General features: G+C 45.8%; 1 long non-coding RNA gene across 1 annotated transcript in view; it reads left to right on the top strand.

Moving 5' to 3' along the window:
• LOC311605649 overlaps positions 1-18,206 on the top strand; it is a 140,892-nt gene that overhangs the window by 75,618 nt on the left and 47,068 nt on the right. The window contains exon 2 of the long non-coding RNA XR_014782043.1: positions 1,242-1,412. This is a non-coding gene — a long non-coding RNA (uncharacterized lncRNA). The remainder of the gene's footprint in view (positions 1-1,241; positions 1,413-18,206) is intronic.

Raw genomic sequence — 18,206 nt, 5'->3', positions numbered from 1 at the left:
GCTCCTTACTCTTAGCAGGCTCACAAGGCAGCCTGCTTTCCGCATAGATAAGGAGCCAAGATAATTAGATCAGGACTCATCAAGACGCGTGTGCTTCAGATCTGGGCTAACTGGCCATGTCTGTGAGTTGTAGAAGATAGGTGGAACAGGAGGGTGGGGGTGGGGGTGGGGCGCACTCAAAATGCCTTCAAGCTATGGGACTCTGAACAGAGGGGGAAATAGGGTGGGTGGGATAACACTGACTCTACCTCAAGCCATGGCCAGTCTTGAGAGCTGAGAAAGTTCAGAAAGCAAGACGTTGTCTATCATCAGACAAAGGCCACGGGAAGGAGCCTTAGATGCCTTGGTTGAATGTTGGGGTGGGGGTAAGGGGTGGGGGGACAGACAGGAGGTGGGCTGAGGGCAGTGAGTAGAGGAACAGCAGAGAGGGACAGAAACAAATCAGAATGGCACCTGGGGGACTGGAGATGGATGCTGCACACAGGGAGAGCCCCCAGCTCCTCATTTCTGGATCTTCTCTCTGCCTTGGGCTCCTCTTCTCCTCTTTGGACATTCTGAACTGCCGCCCCCCCCACCCCCACCACCCCCCACCAAATACCAGGCCACGGTGCTAGCAAGTGACTTACCCTCTCTCTCACCGTGACTTTGCAAGCTGTATATTCATTCTCCCTTCCTTCAGTGCTCACACTTGAGCCTTTTCTCTCTGAGAAAGGAAAGCACAAAACAGCCCAGTAACGGGTCATCCAAGAACATTTTCAAACGCTCTTAAAAATACAGCCGGGCAATGGGGGAATAAACTGTTCTGAGGAAAAAAAAACCCACCCCAGGAGTGGAAGGTCTTGCCTACTCTTTAAGATCACTAAACAGCTTGCACAGAGGTCTCCAGTTCCTTCCAGAAGGAAGGGAGAAGGGCGAGCATAGATGTATCGCTACAAGGCTTCCCATTGCATGGAGCAAGTGAAAAATGGGGTGAAAGTCTAGGAGTTTCTTTTTCTCGTGTAACAGTGGTTGGGAGAGTGGAATCAGTAGTTCAACCATCAGGGCTCCTCTCAGCATGTCATGATACTATTCCTCGGTAATGCAAGATGGCTGCCGTAGCTTCATACACCCTGCCTTGACAATAATAATAATAATAATAATAATAATAATAATAATAATAATAATAATAATAATAGCAACAACAACAACAACAACAGTGCTAGAAAAGAGCTGTTGACTTTGTACTTGTTTACCTTGATTAGATCCTGGCCAGAAGCCCTACAGTAGAGTTCTCTTCAAGAATAATTCACCAGTGTTGGCTGGGCAGTGGGAACCTGCCTTCCTTGTCCCTGTGATGGGAATACACCCTATTGGCTGAGAGAGAGCAAAGAGAATAAGATGAGCTGAACACCGGCACTGCCGCTGCTTCCTCGGTAAGGATACAAGCCTGTGCTTCTGTTGTAATGCCTGCTCCACAGTGATGGACCGTGTCTTCTCGAATTCTAAGTCAGTGGTTCTCAACCTTCCTGATGCTAAGACCCTTTGCTACAGTTCCTCACGGTGTGATGACCCGCAACCATAAAATTGTTTTCATCGCTGCAGTTATAGATCATAATGTAAATGTCCGAAATGCAACTTTCAAAGGGGTTGTGACGCACAGGTTGAGAACCTCTCCTGTGAGCCAAACTAAACCCTCTTTCTATAAGTTGTTGCTGTCTGGCATTTTGTAATAGCAACGAGGAAAATAATAACCCTTTTGCCGCATAGGTGCTTTAGGACTTCAGAAAATGAGTTTTGGGGAAAAAAACAACTCAACCTTTAAATCACCTTAGACTAAAAACTTCTTCCTCTGCAGTAAAGGAAGTACTCATTAATCTTTCCTGAGGGAATCAATATGCAAATACCCACCATTTTATTACCAACTGCATTGTCTCTAGCAAGTGGAAATCTTTAGCAGTCACCTCTGCACATCCACAGGTTACTGATATTAATAATGACATCCTGGAAATGCATATAGCTTCCAAGTGCCATTTGAGTAATTGCACAAGATTATATGAAGCTCTGGGTAATTTTAATGCTGGATCTATTTTGTTATGTCTTACTAATATAAAAGTCAGCCATCGATAAATGCGATTTATACTAATCACCAAATATTTGCAATGCTTGTTCCTACTCTAGCCCAGTAGAATGTGGGGGCTTAAGGAGCGTGCCTAAAATAGGATTTCTGTAAAGTAAGAATAAAAACAGGCAAAACTGAATGAAGCAAAGAAAAACACGTGTGCTCACTGTGGGAGTCATTGCAACTGCCTACTGTAGCATGAAATTGTATTTAAAATTATGTGCAACCCCACAGTGGTGAAACCAATGCTTCAGAGGCTGGCTTACACCAGTTTAGAAGACAAAAGAATGTGCCTTAAATAAAATGCCAAATTTTCCACAGGCCATCTAGAGAACACATTGTGCAGTGTCTTTCCTATGAGTTTTTACACATTCAGGGTTCTTCTTACAGACACCATCAGAAAGGCCTGTTAGCACCATAGAAACAGTACATAGTACAGGCTGTCACTGTGGTGTGTGGTGCAAATGCCAAGCTCTCCACCTGAGAAGAACACAGAAAGTCTGATGGGGTCCTAATCTCCCAGCATCCCTTGCATTTTTTCCATAGACCTCATTTCCGTCCCACTGAGCCCCTGGCCGTGACAGACTCTAGAATGGTGATTAAAAGAGGTGGCAATCTGGATTTGAATTCAGACATCACCACCCCTAGACCAGTGTGATCAAGGACGATTTCTTATGCATAAATTATGGACGATTCTAATGCCCGTTTTGTAGGTGCGTGGTGAATGTTAAACAAGTAAAATGTAGGTGAGGCTCTTAATGCAATGCCTGATGCATCTAAGCACTTGGTAACATTAGTGGTCACAAACTGTAGCATATTTGTGGATCATTGGAATGTTTGGGAGCATGGGTGCACGTGCCTGTGTGTGTGTGCAAAACTATGTGAGTGCATGGTAGTAGTCAAGCTAACCAAGGTCTCTCTCCAGCTTAGATGAAAGGCATCATTTATTTATAATGGTCCCATTCTTTGAGTTGGCACTTCATTGAGAATTAAATATATATGTATATGTGTACATCATAGACTAATTTCACAAACTATTCTTTATTTAAGTGATTAGGCTTCCAGAAAGTTCTAGGACACTGTCCATGAACCCAGAAACCAATCAGAATAAGGGAAATGAAGCTAGAGACTATTTTTTTTTCTCTTTGGCCAAGGCATGGATGCCACTGAGGTTCTCTGGGAAGACCCTATTATCACAGCTGAAAGGTGGTGTCCCCATTACTGCTCTAGCAGGGTTCGGATCCCAGCACCCACATTGGATAGCTACAGACACCTGTGATTCCACTGCCAAGGGATCTGACATCCTCTTCTGGCCTCCACGGACATGTACACAAAGTAGAATAATTTTTTTAAACCCATTATGGGCATTGAATGCTTCTAGAAGACTCAGAATGACCTCTGAATCTGCCGGGACCATTAAAAACTGGAGATCCAGGGGTTCAAATGAGTCAAGATGAAATGTGTGTGAAGGTGGCTTTCTCTCTCTAAAGACAAGTCAAACAATGGGCAAGTTGTAATTAGCAAAATGCTAGATACTGCAGTCTATGGAGACTCTTCACTGCTCACTCATTTCTATTATATACATATGATGTATATAAAGCTATGTATATATATATATATATATATATATATATATATATATATATATATATATTGCTTTAAAATTATAAGAATTATTAGCCCAAGGGACTATACAAAGTTGGTTTAATCAGACCCGTAGCTGTTGTTTGCTGGTCTGAGACCAGTACCTAATATGAGTCCTGGTTTGCTACCCTGAGCTGTACGAGCAGGAAGGAGCAAAGTGAACATGCCGAGACTCTGACTGTAAAGTGAGACTTGAGAATGGGTATTGCAGGACCATTTGCCTAGCTGCTTCCTCACAGGGTGCATCCATGTCACAGGGTGCATCCATACATCACAGGGTGCATCCATACATCACAGGGTGCATCATCCATAAGTCACAGGGTGCATCTATGTCACAGGGTGCATCCATACATCACAGGGTACATCATCCATACATCACAGGGTGCGTCATCCATAAGTCACAGGGTGCATCCATGTCACAAGGTGCATCCATACATCACAGGGTACATCATCCATAAGTCACAGGGTGCATCCATGTCACAGGGTGCATCCATGTCACAGGGTGCATCCATACATCACAGGGTGCATCCATACATCACAGGGTACGTCATCCATAAGTCACAGGGTGCATCCATGTCACAGGGTGCATCCATGTCACAGGGTGCATCCATACATCACAGGGTGCGTCATCCATAAGTCACAGGGTGCATCCATGTCACAGGGTGCATCCATACATCACAGGGTACATCATCCATAAGTCATAGGGCACATCCATGTCACAGGGTGCATCCATACATCACAGGGTGCGTCATCCATAAGTCACAGGGTGCATCCATGTCACAGGGTGCATCCATGTCACAGGGTGCATCCATACATCACAGGGTGCATCCATACATCACAGGGTACGTCATCCATAAGTCACAGGGTGCATCCATGTCACAGGGTGCATCCATGTCACAGGGTGCATCCATACATCACAGGGTGCGTCATCCATAAGTCACAGGGTGCATCCATGTCACAGGGTGCATCCATACATCACAGGGTACATCATCCATAAGTCATAGGGCACATCCATGTCACAGGGTGCATCCATACATCACAGGGTACATCATCCATAAGTCATAGGGCACATCCATGTCACAGGGTGCATCCATACATCACAGGGTGCGTCATCCATAAGTCACAGGGTGCATCCATGTCACAGGGTGCATCCATGTCACAGGGTGCATCCATACATCACAGGGTACGTCATCCATAAGTCACAGGGTACATCCATACCAGCTGGGATGGTGCTTCCCACCCAATCATCAGAGTCTCTGCTATAACCTTTACCCTTTCCCCATTTTTCAAAAGTCACTTCTGCGATAAAAGTAGGATCGAAGTGGGAGTTGGACCCATCCCAGGGAGGCCAGGAGAAACAAGGTGCCTTTAGTGGGAGACCCTGAAAGTCTCTTCCACCAACTGGAAAAGGGCATGGGTTCCATGAGAATCCTCCTCTGCCACACGATACCACATCTCCATAGTCCTCTTGGTCCCTAGAGGAGACAGGAGTTGGGGCACCTGGCCAGCCTCAGTATACTGCAGCACAAACTTGTTTAGAAAATTAGCTCATCTCTGGGCACAGCCTGAGGGAAAAGTCCCCAACGATGACATCATTGGCCAGAAGACAGTCTGTGGAGATGTCAGAGAGTGTGAGGAATGAGGCCTGGAGAGGAGACGCCAAGAGGAAGACAGAAAGCACACATGGCTGCTGCGCCATCTGCTTTGGCCATTCGGAGGCACCTTTCCCACTCCAAGGCTCTGGCACCGGCTCCCTCCGTTGCTGTGTGGGAAAAATTCATGGACTTTCCTAATCCCAAATCAAGGCAGTCATATCTGTCTTTAGGACCTTCCCAGAATTCACCCCGAGCACTCTTTGTTGGCTGACAGGTCAGCTTGTTTTTGCAATCTCCTGGGCTTGAAGTGAGGGGCAAGTGGATTGACTTTTCACTGTTGGTGCTCGCAAAACCTGACAAAGGGGTTGGGGTGTGCATAAAGTCTGAAGCCAAAGGGAAAGAACCCCATCTAACTTCTCCCCAAGTCCATGCTCCAGGGCCCCAACTATAGACAAAGTCACAGCGTTCATGGCCTCACTCTTTAAAAATACGCTAATTATGCATGTTCAGGCAATATCACTGAGTGTTGTCTGTATATAGCTTTCATGAGTACATCTTTATTATATATATAATATATATAATATATGTTATATATTATATTATATTATATATATAATATATATATAACATATAAAATATATGAGATATATATATATATGGTCTCTTATTGAACATCTTACAAGGTACCTTAGCTGTTGGAGCCTGACACAGGCCTGGTTGACTTTCATTGCTGTAGAGAATTTGACCATTTGAACACACCTGAGTCACCTCCCTCTACTCTTAACAGACGTTTGACTTATTTCCACCTTGGGGCAATTGTAAACACTGCTGCCGCATGGTCTTTTTAATCTTATAGCCTGCTGCTATCAGCTTCTGTTCCTGATTCTCCCAGGCATGGGACTGTGACAAGAAAGCATGTGTACCCTCACTTACACTAAGTGCCACCAAGTGTCTTTTGTTCTTTACCCGTGCTTTTCTTTGCAATGGCCTACTTGACCAAAGAAAGCTATTTTCACATTGAAAATAAAACAAAATCACCCATTGTCTTAAGGTTTCCATTGCTGCAAGGAAACACCATGACCAAAAAGCAAGTTTGGGATAAAAGGTTTTGTTTGCCTTACGTGTTCATATCACTGTTCATCGCCGAAGGAAGTCAGGGCAGGAACTCACGAGTGCAGGAACCTGGAGACAGGAACTGAGGCAGAGGCCATGGAGGGGTACCGCTTACTGGCTTGCTCCCCCTGGCTTGCTCAGCCAGCTGTCTTATAGGACGCAGGACCACCAGCCCAGGGATGGCACCATGCACAATGGGCTGAGCTCTTCCCTATCAATCACTAACTAAGAAAATGCCCTATACAGCTGGGTCTTGTGGAGGCATTTTCTCAACTGAGGTTCCCTGCTTTCAAAATAACTCTAGCTTGTGTCATGTTGACATAAGACTAGCCCCCATACCTTTAGGTTTCCCTCGGAAAACTCATAAGCCAAGCCTCCATCTTCTGCATCGCTCTCACCGTTTTTTTTCTTCCAAGCTCCTGCAGAACATCCCACTGAGCTCTCAACACTCAGTGACTCTCCTAGCCCAGAGTTCCAAAGCCCTCCCAGCAAACACGGTCAGGCCTATTACAGTAACACCCCACAATCCTGGCACCAAACTGTCTTAGTTAGGGTTTCTATTGCTGCAGTGAAACACTATGGCCAAAAAAGCAAGTTGGGGAGAAAGGGGGTTGCTTTGCCTTACAGTCCTAATATGTCCTATAGTTCCCACGCTCATCCATTCAATAGTGTCCACCTGGGCCTTTCACAGTGCTAGATTCCAGGCTTGCAGCAGTGAAGAAACTGAAGAAATAGTTATAATTTTAATCAGTTGATAATATTATATGAGAGACAATTACAAGCAACACCGCCTTGTTTTTTAAATCATTTAGGACAGGGTTTCATGTAGCCGAGGATGATCGTGAACTTCTGATCCTCCTGCCCTTCCCAAGTGCTAGGGTTACAAGCGTGTGAGCTACTCCTGGTTTATAGATACTCAAGATTGAACCAGGGCCTCTTGCGTGCTAGGCAAGCCCTCTACCACCTGAGCTGCACCCCCAGCCCAATAACACCTTATTGAAACTATACCAGGTGAGGGATATAGATATGTTGGTTCATACCCATAATCCCCAAACCCAAGATAGGAAGACAGGGAAATCTTTTTTTTGGGGGGGGGGGGGGACAGGGAAATCTTGAGTTTGAGCCAGCCAAAGCTACACAGTGAGAATATCTCACATGTTGAGTTAATTAACCAATTAATTAATTTAAAAAATTTTCCAGATACAGAATACATAAAGAACTCCTACAGCTTAAAACATTAAAATCACGGCACGGCCTCACTTTAAAAATGGGCAAAGGCTGGGTCTGTGGCTTGGTGGCAGAAGACTTGCCTGGCATCACATGATCCTAGGTTTAATGTCTAGCACCACACACACACACACACACACACACACACACACACACACACACACACTAAAAATAAGCAAAGGGCCTAGACATTTCTTCAGAAAAGATATGCAAATACACACAAGTACAGAAAAAATGTATCCACTCCCACTAACCATCAGGGGGAAGGAGAACAAACTAAAACCATCACATCACAACCATTAGGGTGACTGATGATGAAGAAATAGATTAGCAAGTGCTCAGTCAGAACACGAAACGTTACCCTGACATAGAGAACAAAATGGCAGCTCCTCAAAAGCCAAAACCAGAGTGTCCACATGTCTGAGCATTCCACTTCTGAGTATGCACCCAGATGATCAAGCTGGGTCTTGAGGAGATGCGCGTGTGCCTGTGCTTACAGCAGCATTGCTCACAACCGCCAAAGGGCGAGAGCATCACAGTCCTTCAAGGGATGAACAGATGAGAGAAGTTTTGTGCATGCATATGATAGTGTTATTCAGCCAATAAAAATAAAAGGGACAGTCTGTCCATTCTTCCGTTGAGGGACATCTGGGTTGTTTCCAGATTCTGGCTATTACAAATAAAACTGCTATGAACACAGTTGAGCAAATGTCCTTGTTGTGTGGTGGAGCATCTTTTGGATTTATGACCAGGATGGTATAGCTGGGTCTTGAGTTAGAACTATTCCCAGGTTTCTGAGAACGTACCAGGTTGATTCCCAAAGTGGTTGTATACGTTTGCACTCCCACCAGCAATGGAGGAATGTTCCCCTTTCTCCACATCCTCACCAGCATGTGCTGTCTCTGAGTTTTTGATCTAAGCCATCTGATAGGTGTAAGGTGGAATCTCAGAGTCATTTTGATTTGCATTTCCCTGATGACTAAGGACATTGAGCATTTCTTTAAGTGCAGCTTGGACATTTGATATTCCTCTGTTGAGAATTCTCTGTTTAGATCTGTACCCCATTTTTATTTAGATTAAGTTTCTTAAGTTCTTTATTTATTTTAGATATTAGACTTCTATCAGATGTGGAGTTGGTAAAATATATTTTTCCATCCCATAGGCTGCTCCCTTTGTCCTATTTACAGTGTCCTTTGCCTTGAATAAGCTTTTCAGTTTCATGAGGTCCCATTTATTAATTATTGATCTTAGAGCCTGAGCTGTTAGTGTTCTGTTCAGGAAGTTGTCTCCTGTGCCAATGAGTTCAAGGCTCTTCCCCACTTTCTCTTCTAATAGATTTAGCACACCTGGCTTCATGTTGAGGTCTTTGATCCACTTGGACTTGAGTTTTGTGCAGCGTGGTAAAAATGATTGACCTGAGACCCACCCCATGGGAGGCAGCCAACCCCTGACACTATTAATGATCCTCTGCTGGGCTTGCAGACAGGAGCCTAGCATAACTGTCCTCTGAGAGACTTCATTCAGCAGCTAATAGAAACAGATGCAGAGACCCACAGCCAAACATTAGGTAGAGCTCTGGAAGTCTTGTTGAAGAGTTGAGGAAAGCATAGAGGTTGCTGGAGAGGTCAAGAACTCCCCAAGAAGGCCAATAAGGTCAACTAGCCTAGGCCTTGCAGAGTCTGAAGTACCAATCAAAGCATGAGCAGACCTAGGCCTCCTACACGTACGTAGCTGATGGGCACCTTGGTCTTCATGTGGGTCCCCTAGCAAGTGGAGTGGGGCCTGTCTCTGACATGGACTCTGTTGCCTGCTTCTGGATCACTTTCCCCTAGCTGGGCTGCCTTGTCAGGCCTCAATGGAAGAGGATGGGCTTAGTCCTGGTGCGACTTGAAGTGGTGGGGTAGGGTGGTTCTTGAGTGTGGGGAGAGCTCCCCTTTTCTGAGGAGAAGGGGAGAGAGAAAAGGTGGAAGAAGGTGGGAGGGTGGGATTGGGAGAAGAGAAGGGAGGAGACTGCAGTCAGGATGTAAAGTGAATAAAAAAAATAATTTTTTAAAAGATAGTCTTACCAATATGAGTGAAATCTTAAGGACAGTATGTCAAATGAGATAAACCAGTCCCCAGAAGGCAAATATTGAATGGTTCCATTTAACAGGAATAGTCAAATTCTCAGAGGCAGTAAAGTGCATAGAACAAAATCTTCCGGGGGTTGGGGGAAGAGGGAAAAGTTACCGTTGTATAGGTGCAGTGTTGGAGGAGGGTCTCCTGCACTGTGTTTTCAGATGTTGGTTTCGGTGCCCAGAGATCTGGTTACTGCCCCACGGTGGGCATTGTTATGAACGCTGAACCATCTCCTGGGCCCATGTGATGTGTGATGTAAGGAATGTTCTCCAGTTATCCCTGATTGGCTAATAAAGATGCTGAGGCCTATGACTGGACAGAAGAGAGATAGGTGGGGCTTTAGGTTTCTGGGCTTAGGATCAAGGGTCCACGAGGATGAGGAGAGAGGCAGAAGAGGTGGCAGGAGGAGAGGAAGCCGTAAAGAAAGGAGTCTCCATGGGGCAGGATGGACAATGAGCATACAGCCATGAGGACAGACTGATGGAGAAGTTGCCCTGAAGTCATCAGATTGGCACATGATTGGCTTTTATGTGGGTCTTAAGGGTAGCAGGATTAGAATAGCTCAGAATCTGCCCAGCATAGTGCCTATGGCTTAATAATAAGTCATAGTCTCCGTGTATGGTTATTTGAGAAAATTACTGGTTGAGGAGTAACGAGGCTTTACTAATATATGAGTGAATATAAATTATTAATATTTGCCCACAGTGCAGAGTTCCCACTATGCAAAATGAAATGAGGTTTGGAGAAGGGTAGTAACCATCGTCCATTGTTGTGAATCTGCTTGATTTCACTGAGCTGTGTACCGTATAACTGTTAAAAGTGATAAATGTGACCTGCATTTCACTACAATTTTAAAAACCTTGTAGGATAGGTGGAAATAGGTACACATCCAAACTAGATATAATAGCATATAGATACATATCAGACATATATGAGATGGACAAATAAGATAAGGAAGGGCTGCAGTTCTAATGTGGTAACCCACGGAGGTGTGGTGGTTACTGTCTCCTTGTTGTACCCAAATATCGGACAAGAAGCCATTGAAGGAAGGTTGGGTTTGTTTTGACCCATAGTTTAAGGACACTGGTGAAGGGACAAAGGCAAGAACATCTCAGAGCAGTCACATCGCGGTCACAGACAAGAAGCAGAGAGATGAATGAATGCTGGCAATCAGCTGGCCTTCCCCCTCCCCCACCCTCCCACACACCATTTTCTCCTTATTATTAAGCTAGAGACCCAAAATCTATGTGGTGGTGCCACCTACATTCAGGGTGGGTCCTCCTTCCTCAGTTAAAGCCCACACAAACTTGTCCAGAGATATATCTCCCAGGCTGCTCTAAGTTCAGCCAAACCGAAGCCTACCCACCCATCACATTGGAAAGGAGGTATTTGAGCAAAAGCCTAGGAGGATGGGGGGGCAGAGGGGCGGCGTCCAGTAGAAGGGTGGCCTGGGCTCTGAAGTAGAAGTGTGTCCAGGATATCACTGGGCTGGAGCAGAGCTAACAGGGAGAAAATAAGATCAAGGAAGGCACGGGAGAGGCACAGGGAGGACAGTGCTGCTGGGCCCATCAGGCAGCCCTGCGCTGATGGGGGGGGTCTGAAAACATGGGTGTCTATGCCATGTGGTCATAAACTATAGAGTCTTTGATTATGAAATAAAGCCACCTGCCGCTACATATCACAAAGGTCTCAGGATCTAATATCAGCTCTACCTAGCCCACCCCCACAACCAAGACATTCCTGTGTGCAACAAAGTTGGGAGCCGCTCATCCCACAGTTAAGATGGATTAAATAGAGAACAGACCATGTTCCCAGACCCTTCACCTCCAGAGAGGTGCTAACCTCTACCATACGCAAAGAACTGGACTTACAATGTTTGGCTCCTCCCAATGCTTGAGTGTCACGTTCAAAAATGGCTGGGTTAAGCCACATATCAGAGTTTTTAATTGGTGATGTGAATCTTCTCATGTGCCCCCTCTGTGGAGATATCTCTAATAATACAGAGACGAATTCTTGGTGCTCTTACCCTGTGACTTCTATTCCGACAGAACGCTCACACTTGGCATCTCCTGATACTTTGATACATGCCACAACACAGAGGGCTCGATGCTTCTACGGCTACATTTCAGCCTCCCCCACCTCCTGTCCCCACCCGTTCCATCTCGAGAGCCAAATGAGCCACCACACCTGTGGCGCTGATCTCATCAGTGTCCGGCGCAGGTCCAGAGGACAGTCCGTCCTAGTGGCAAATCGGGCTCTGAGGTTCTTGATGCAGGACTCAGATATTTCCACACACACACACACCAGATGGGGAACTGGGGAGTTTCTAAACCCTCTGCCTGCCGTCTATTTAATTCAGATAATAGACCTGCCAGATGGCTGCCCAGTCCTAAAGTTTCAGCTGTGCGTTTCTCCATCCACTCAGGAGACAATAAGCCTCGTGGTCACGTGGATGCTCCAGAGACCGTTGGAACGGGTTTAGGGGTGTGGCAGGGGAAGAGGTCAAGGGAAGCCTAAGAATGCGAGCATCAGCCAGCCATTTTACCAGAGACATCACAGCAAGGAAATACACTCTCACATGAGAGCCAAGTGTTGTAAGTACAAAGGGGCAGCCTAGGGTCATTCATACAGCAGGTGTCCCTTTGGCCCCAGGGTCACCCTTACCGTGGATATCCTATTGGCCCCCAGGGTCACCCTTACAGTTGGTGCTCCATTGGCCCTTAGACCTGAGTTAGAACAGAGATGCTGTAGGCAAGGTGCCTGAGGTGATCTTGAGAAAGCATCACACCTTTACCAAGGAGATAAACTTTGAGAAAAGCTTGTAATCCACGTTTGTAGCAAGGTTATCACTATACCTGGGAGGGAGAGTTCAGGATGCCCCACCAGACATCCTTATACATTATTACTTGCTCTCTTTACTGTTTTTGTCATCCCAGGCCCTTCCCTTCTGGAATGTTCTTGTTAACTCCCAGCTGTGCTTACCCTCTTCCTCACAGCTCACTTCACCCATGCTGTCTTCTCAGGCCGTTCAGCTCAGCTCCCACTTGTCTGAGAGCTCCTAAGAACCACCCTCCTTGCAGGACTCTACGCAAGTGACTTTCACACCCCTTGTTCAGTTTGACGGTGGCCACAGCACGGCAGCTGAACGTCCTTGGTTATCCTACCTCATCTTAACGCAGTGCCGATGAACCACAGTGGGTACCTGCTGACTCCTTAGCATGAGCTTGGGCATACAAATAATCTTCAAAAGTGAAATTGGGTAATATAGTATAGTTGGTGAAAAAAAATATGCTCCATCTTGAATGAATGATGACAGATGAGCTCTGGCAAAAGAAGACATTCTGTACCTTTAAAAAAAAAAAGTACAAAATTTTCCAGCACTCGGGAGGCAGAGGCAGGCAGATCTCTGAGTTCAAGGCCAGCCTGGTCTACAGAGCAAGTTCCAGGACAGCCAGAGCTACACAGAGAAGCCTTGTCTCTTAACCTCTGCACGGCGCCCCGCCCCAAAGTACAAAATAAAAGGGAGAAATCAAATGCAAGTTCCCAGTGACATCAATCTTGGCAGTCCCCAATGGAAAGTGACCTCGCCAGAGCCCGGCTCGCTCATTCAGTTGGAACACTTTCCATTAACGCTATTAATCTGGCCCAGAGGTCTGAGGCAGAGCGGCCTGGGCCAACCCCTCCCGCCTGAATCCAAATGATGAGTCAGCTCCATCTCCTAAGGCCCTCAAGAATTAGAAGAATCAAAGGAGGAAGAGAGAGGCACAGAGCACCACCCACACCCTCACAAGGACAACAGGAATGACCCAGGTCAGGACCTTCTGATGGTTTCCGTCTCTGGGAAGTTTTTCCATTAGAACCATTTTTCCTGTTGCATCCATGTTTTAGATTTATTTTTGTTAGCTTCAGTCCAGAAGAAACATCTCACTTCCCACCTCCAACCACATACTATACACAGTTTTTTTTCCCCAAGGGCTTCTTTGCTTTCTTCTTCTTCTTCTTCTTCTTCTTCTTCTTCTTCTTCTTCTTCTTCTTCTTCTTCTTCTTCTTCTTTTTCTTCTTCCTCTTCTTCAGCTTATAGCTAGATTACTTGGTATCAACCAAGAAACCCTAGTAACAGCCTGTCATCCCAAAAGCAACCCAGAAAAGCAGAAGCTCCCCCATCTGCCTCCTGGACTAAGCATGATCAAATGCTGTGAGAAGACACCGGGAGTAGTAGAAATGTTAAGTTAAAAAACAAAAAACAAAAATTTAAAAAAAAAATTTTTTTTTTATCATAAAAAGACACCTTAAAGGAAACAACGGCAGACATAACCAAGAAGCAAGCAAATGTGATATTCCCTGAGCTGGAAACAAAAGCCAAGGGAATTCTATTCTTAGCAGATGCTCATCAGGCTGCATTCCCCAGGGGCGGGGTGAGTTGCAAAGAAGGCTACAGCGCCCTCTGTCGGGCATCTACCGGCATGCAGCTAAGGGCTTTTCTTTCCTTTGTTGTTGGTTGGTTGGTTTTGTTTTTCTTTGTTTGTTCTTCAGTTTTTCGAGACAGGGTTTCTCTGTTTAACAGTCCTGGAGATCCTGGAACTCGCTCCGTAGATCAGACTGGCCTCAAACTCACAGACATCCGCCTGTCTCTGCCTCCCTAGTGCTGGGATCAAAGGCATGTGCCACCTCGGGCTTTTTATTCATGATCTCGTTAGTCCTTGTGCAACCCTTGGGAGATCTGATTATCTGAAAAGAACTTAAAAGCAGAGAGGTCAATCGACTTCACCAAGGTTGTACAGTCTGGAAATGACATCACTAAGGATGCTAACCCAGATTTCACTTTCTTAGTTAATCTTACTATACTCACATTGTTTAATGCTCAAAGGCTTTGACAGCCAGTTCTTTCTAGAATAGGGGTCAAGTCTCAAAGCTGACCACTCCAGGACCACCTGGAAATGTGCTCTACTATGCTTGGTAAGTGCCTCCCAAAGGCTGGACAGCACTACCACTAGGAAATGGTGAAACCTTTAAGCAGTTTCCCAGATGAGACAACAGGGGTGTGAAGAAGTTGAAAGGAGAGTGGCCGTCTGAGGTGTGAGATGAAGCACAAGCAGCATTTTTAAGGAGCTGTAGCATCAAAGTGAATATGATGATGAGCCAGATCTCAAAATTGGAACCAGCTCCTGAAGGTGGAGCTAGGTCCTGATGGTGGTGCCAGGTCTTGAAGGCGGTCTTGAAGGCGGAGCCAGGTCTAGAAGGCGGAGCCAGGTCTAGAAGGCAGAGTCAGGGTCTTGAAGGCAGAGCCAGGTCTAGAAGGCGGAACCAGGTCTTGAAGGCTGAGCCAGGTCTAGAAGGCAGAGCCATGTCTGGAAGGCAGAGCCAGGTCTAGAAAGTGGAGCCAGGTCTGGAAGGCAGAGCCAGGTCTAGAAAGTGGAGCCAGGTTTAAAAGGTGGAGCCAGGTCTAGAAGGCGGAGCCAGGTCTAGAAGGCAGAGCCAGGACAAGAAATGAAATTGGTGGAAGATCTAGTTGCAGAACGACGTTCCTTTCACTGGCTAACTTTACTATGTCTAGGAGTCTGATTTGAATGACAAAGAGCTGCCGGCAGTGGGGGCAATTTCCTTATGTTTGAACTGCAGAAACAGTCACTTTGCGGGACTGGTTAAGGAGGAGCAAGATAGTATTCAGAACAGTTTGGAACCCTTTGTAATGATTTTGGTGAAAGACAGTGGAAGGGAGAGCCATGGTAGTGGTGAGAACTAGTCAGGTCATCAGCAGAGGTTTAGGAACATTGCGATGATGTCACTGTGGATGCCATGGTGGGGGAGGGGCAGAATATTTCTAGAATGAGTGAATGACAGTGCCATTCATTAAAAAAAAAAAATACAGGAATCATCAGTTTGAGAGGCAGGCGATCAGCTCAGCTTCTCACATGTTGATGTGAACACAGAGATGGCCTATGGGACTTCTGTGTGATTAGACACAGTTGGTAGTTAGAAAGGAGTTTGGAGTTTTTGAGAGTCATCTGTTCTTGGTTGGTCTACCTGAAACCATGGGAGAGGATGAGGCCACTCAGGGAGGGGGGAGGAGAAGATGAGCAGGAGACTAAATACAGAAGAAATTGAACATTCTAGAAAGGAAACCACATCATCCAACAAGAGAAGGACCAAGGAAGTGTGGGGTCCCAGAAGTTTAGGATATGAGTGTCTCAGAGGAGTAAGGGGTCCATGTTGCTCAATACATCAGTGACACCAAAGCAGACAAGGGTGAGACTTGACACAATTCAGGCCACCATGTCTCCTAGAGGCAGCCTCTGAGAAGAGATGGGGCAGTAGCATTAGCTGGAGATAACCTACTTAAAGGAGCAAAACCTCATTCTACCTCACGAGTTTAGAGCTTGTGATTGGGAATCAGATGGCTGGATTGTGAGGATGCCACGGGGAGGAGGCAGAGCAGAGGAAAAGAGCTTGCCTGAGCGCTAGAAAGCACAGAGAGAGAGAGAGAGAGAGAGAGAGAGAGAGAGAGAGAGAGAGAGAGAGAGAGAGGTGAACCTGAAACAAGACAGGTCCCTAAGGGCATCCTCTCCGGGAGCTACACCTTTCCAATTTGGTACCCCCACTTCAATTTCCATTGCCTCCCAATAGCACGTCAAATGATAAACTCATTGATGGACCCGTCCAGGAACGGTATCCGAGGCCTCAAGGTCTGATGACTTCCTTAAAACCGTACCACTGAACTTGCTCCACTGGGTTGTCAACATATGAAAGGGATATTTCAATCAGACCCAAAACTGTAACCGGGAAGTGATATCAAGATCTCAGTTGTTACCTCAATGAAGTCCAGAATCACCTGGGAAACGGAGCTCTGGGCACGCCATGAGACTGTCTTAATCACCCACTGTGGGCAGTACCATGCTCTAGGATGGGATCCAGGTCTGAGCCAAAAGGAGACCAGGGGCCAAGCACACGCAGGCATCCTTCTGTTTCCTGACTCTGGATGCCGCTGCCTCAAGCTCCTGCTCTTATGACTTCTCCTTCATGATAAACTGACTGTACCATAAAACCATGGGCTGAAATAAACCTGCAAGCTGATTTCATTAAGGGTTTTTTGTTTTTTGTTTTTTAAACCACAGAAACAAGAGGAGTAGCTAAGACAAAGGTTAAAAGAGTCCACTGCGCATGAGCGCCAGGGAGAAACCGCGCTCATGGAGAGTGCAGTGGGGATCGCTCCTTCAAGAGAAGAACATGATTGTTTTGGGGAGAGAACTTTGCAGAGTTTGGGGTACGATGTTTGGGATTCTTACTTTAGCATGGAAAGACTTAGAAATATTAAAACAGTCCTGATAAGAGAGAGGAAGGCTTGAACGGTCAGGTCTTCGTGACTATTCAGAGCCCATATTTCCAAATTTCTCTCCTCACTAACACTTAGCTGCATCCCCAGATCAGCTTTTACTGTCGATCCCAACATGTACATGCTCAGAAAGGTGTTAAAACTAAAACTATTTTAGCCTTTATTTTTATTTTATTGTATAGATGTTTTGTCTGTATGTATGCCTGTGCACCGTGTGCATGCAGTACCCGCAGAGACCGGGAAAGGGTGTTGGGTCCACTGGGACTAGAATTAGAGATGGTTGTGAGCCACCATATTGGTGCTGGGAATCGAACCTGTATCCTCTAGGAGAGCAGCCAGGGCTTTCAATGGCTGAGCCGTCTCTCCATCCCCAAAGGGTGAAAAATTGGACCCTGCCTGGTGTGTAGCAATTCTAAAAAAGCCATTATCATGACAATGAGTGGGGCACTGTATGCCCTCATTGCAACTACGACCTCACACTGTTGCCTTTGCGATCCTTTCTGATACTTTGCCATTTCTTTCACTGGTGATTTCCCAATTATAAGTTCGGGTTGCCTTTTCTACCTCGGTGATATTTTGAGCCTTAAAATGTCAACCATACCCATCAGGCATAGCGGTCCTCGTCTATAATCCCAGATTGGGAACTGAAGAAAGCATGAAAGGGCAGCAGGTCAAGGCAAGCTTTGGTCTCAAAGCAAATCTGTGGCCAGCCCAGGCTACATGAGAGCCAGTCTAAGAAAAGCACATTGTTGTTGTTATTGTCATTGTTGTTGTTGTCATTGTTGTTGTTTAACCATTTCTTATTATTTGGTAACTTGGGCCAATATCAAACCCCCCAATCATTTTTTTTTTCTTTCCACTGTATAAGATGATTCAGAAGAAACAGTCATTTCACTTGAAACAATAGTTGAATCTTTTGGCTTCCAAACCCAAATCCACAAAGATGTGGGCACACCACTGTAAAAGAGTCTGCCATGACACTGCATGAGAGGGGGTGGCTTAGCAGCTGATAGAAGGAACACTGAGAAGGGTCAGGAAATCAGAGTGCTAAAATCCATGGGTCCTTGTGTCACAGGAGAGC

The sequence above is a fragment of the Acomys minous genome, assembly GCF_964271855.1.
Source record: "Acomys minous genome assembly, chromosome: 9".
Taxonomy (NCBI): Eukaryota; Metazoa; Chordata; class Mammalia; order Rodentia; family Muridae; genus Acomys; species Acomys minous.
The sequence above is the reverse complement of the archived record's forward strand: the minus strand, read 5'-3'. Positions and strand labels throughout refer to the sequence as shown.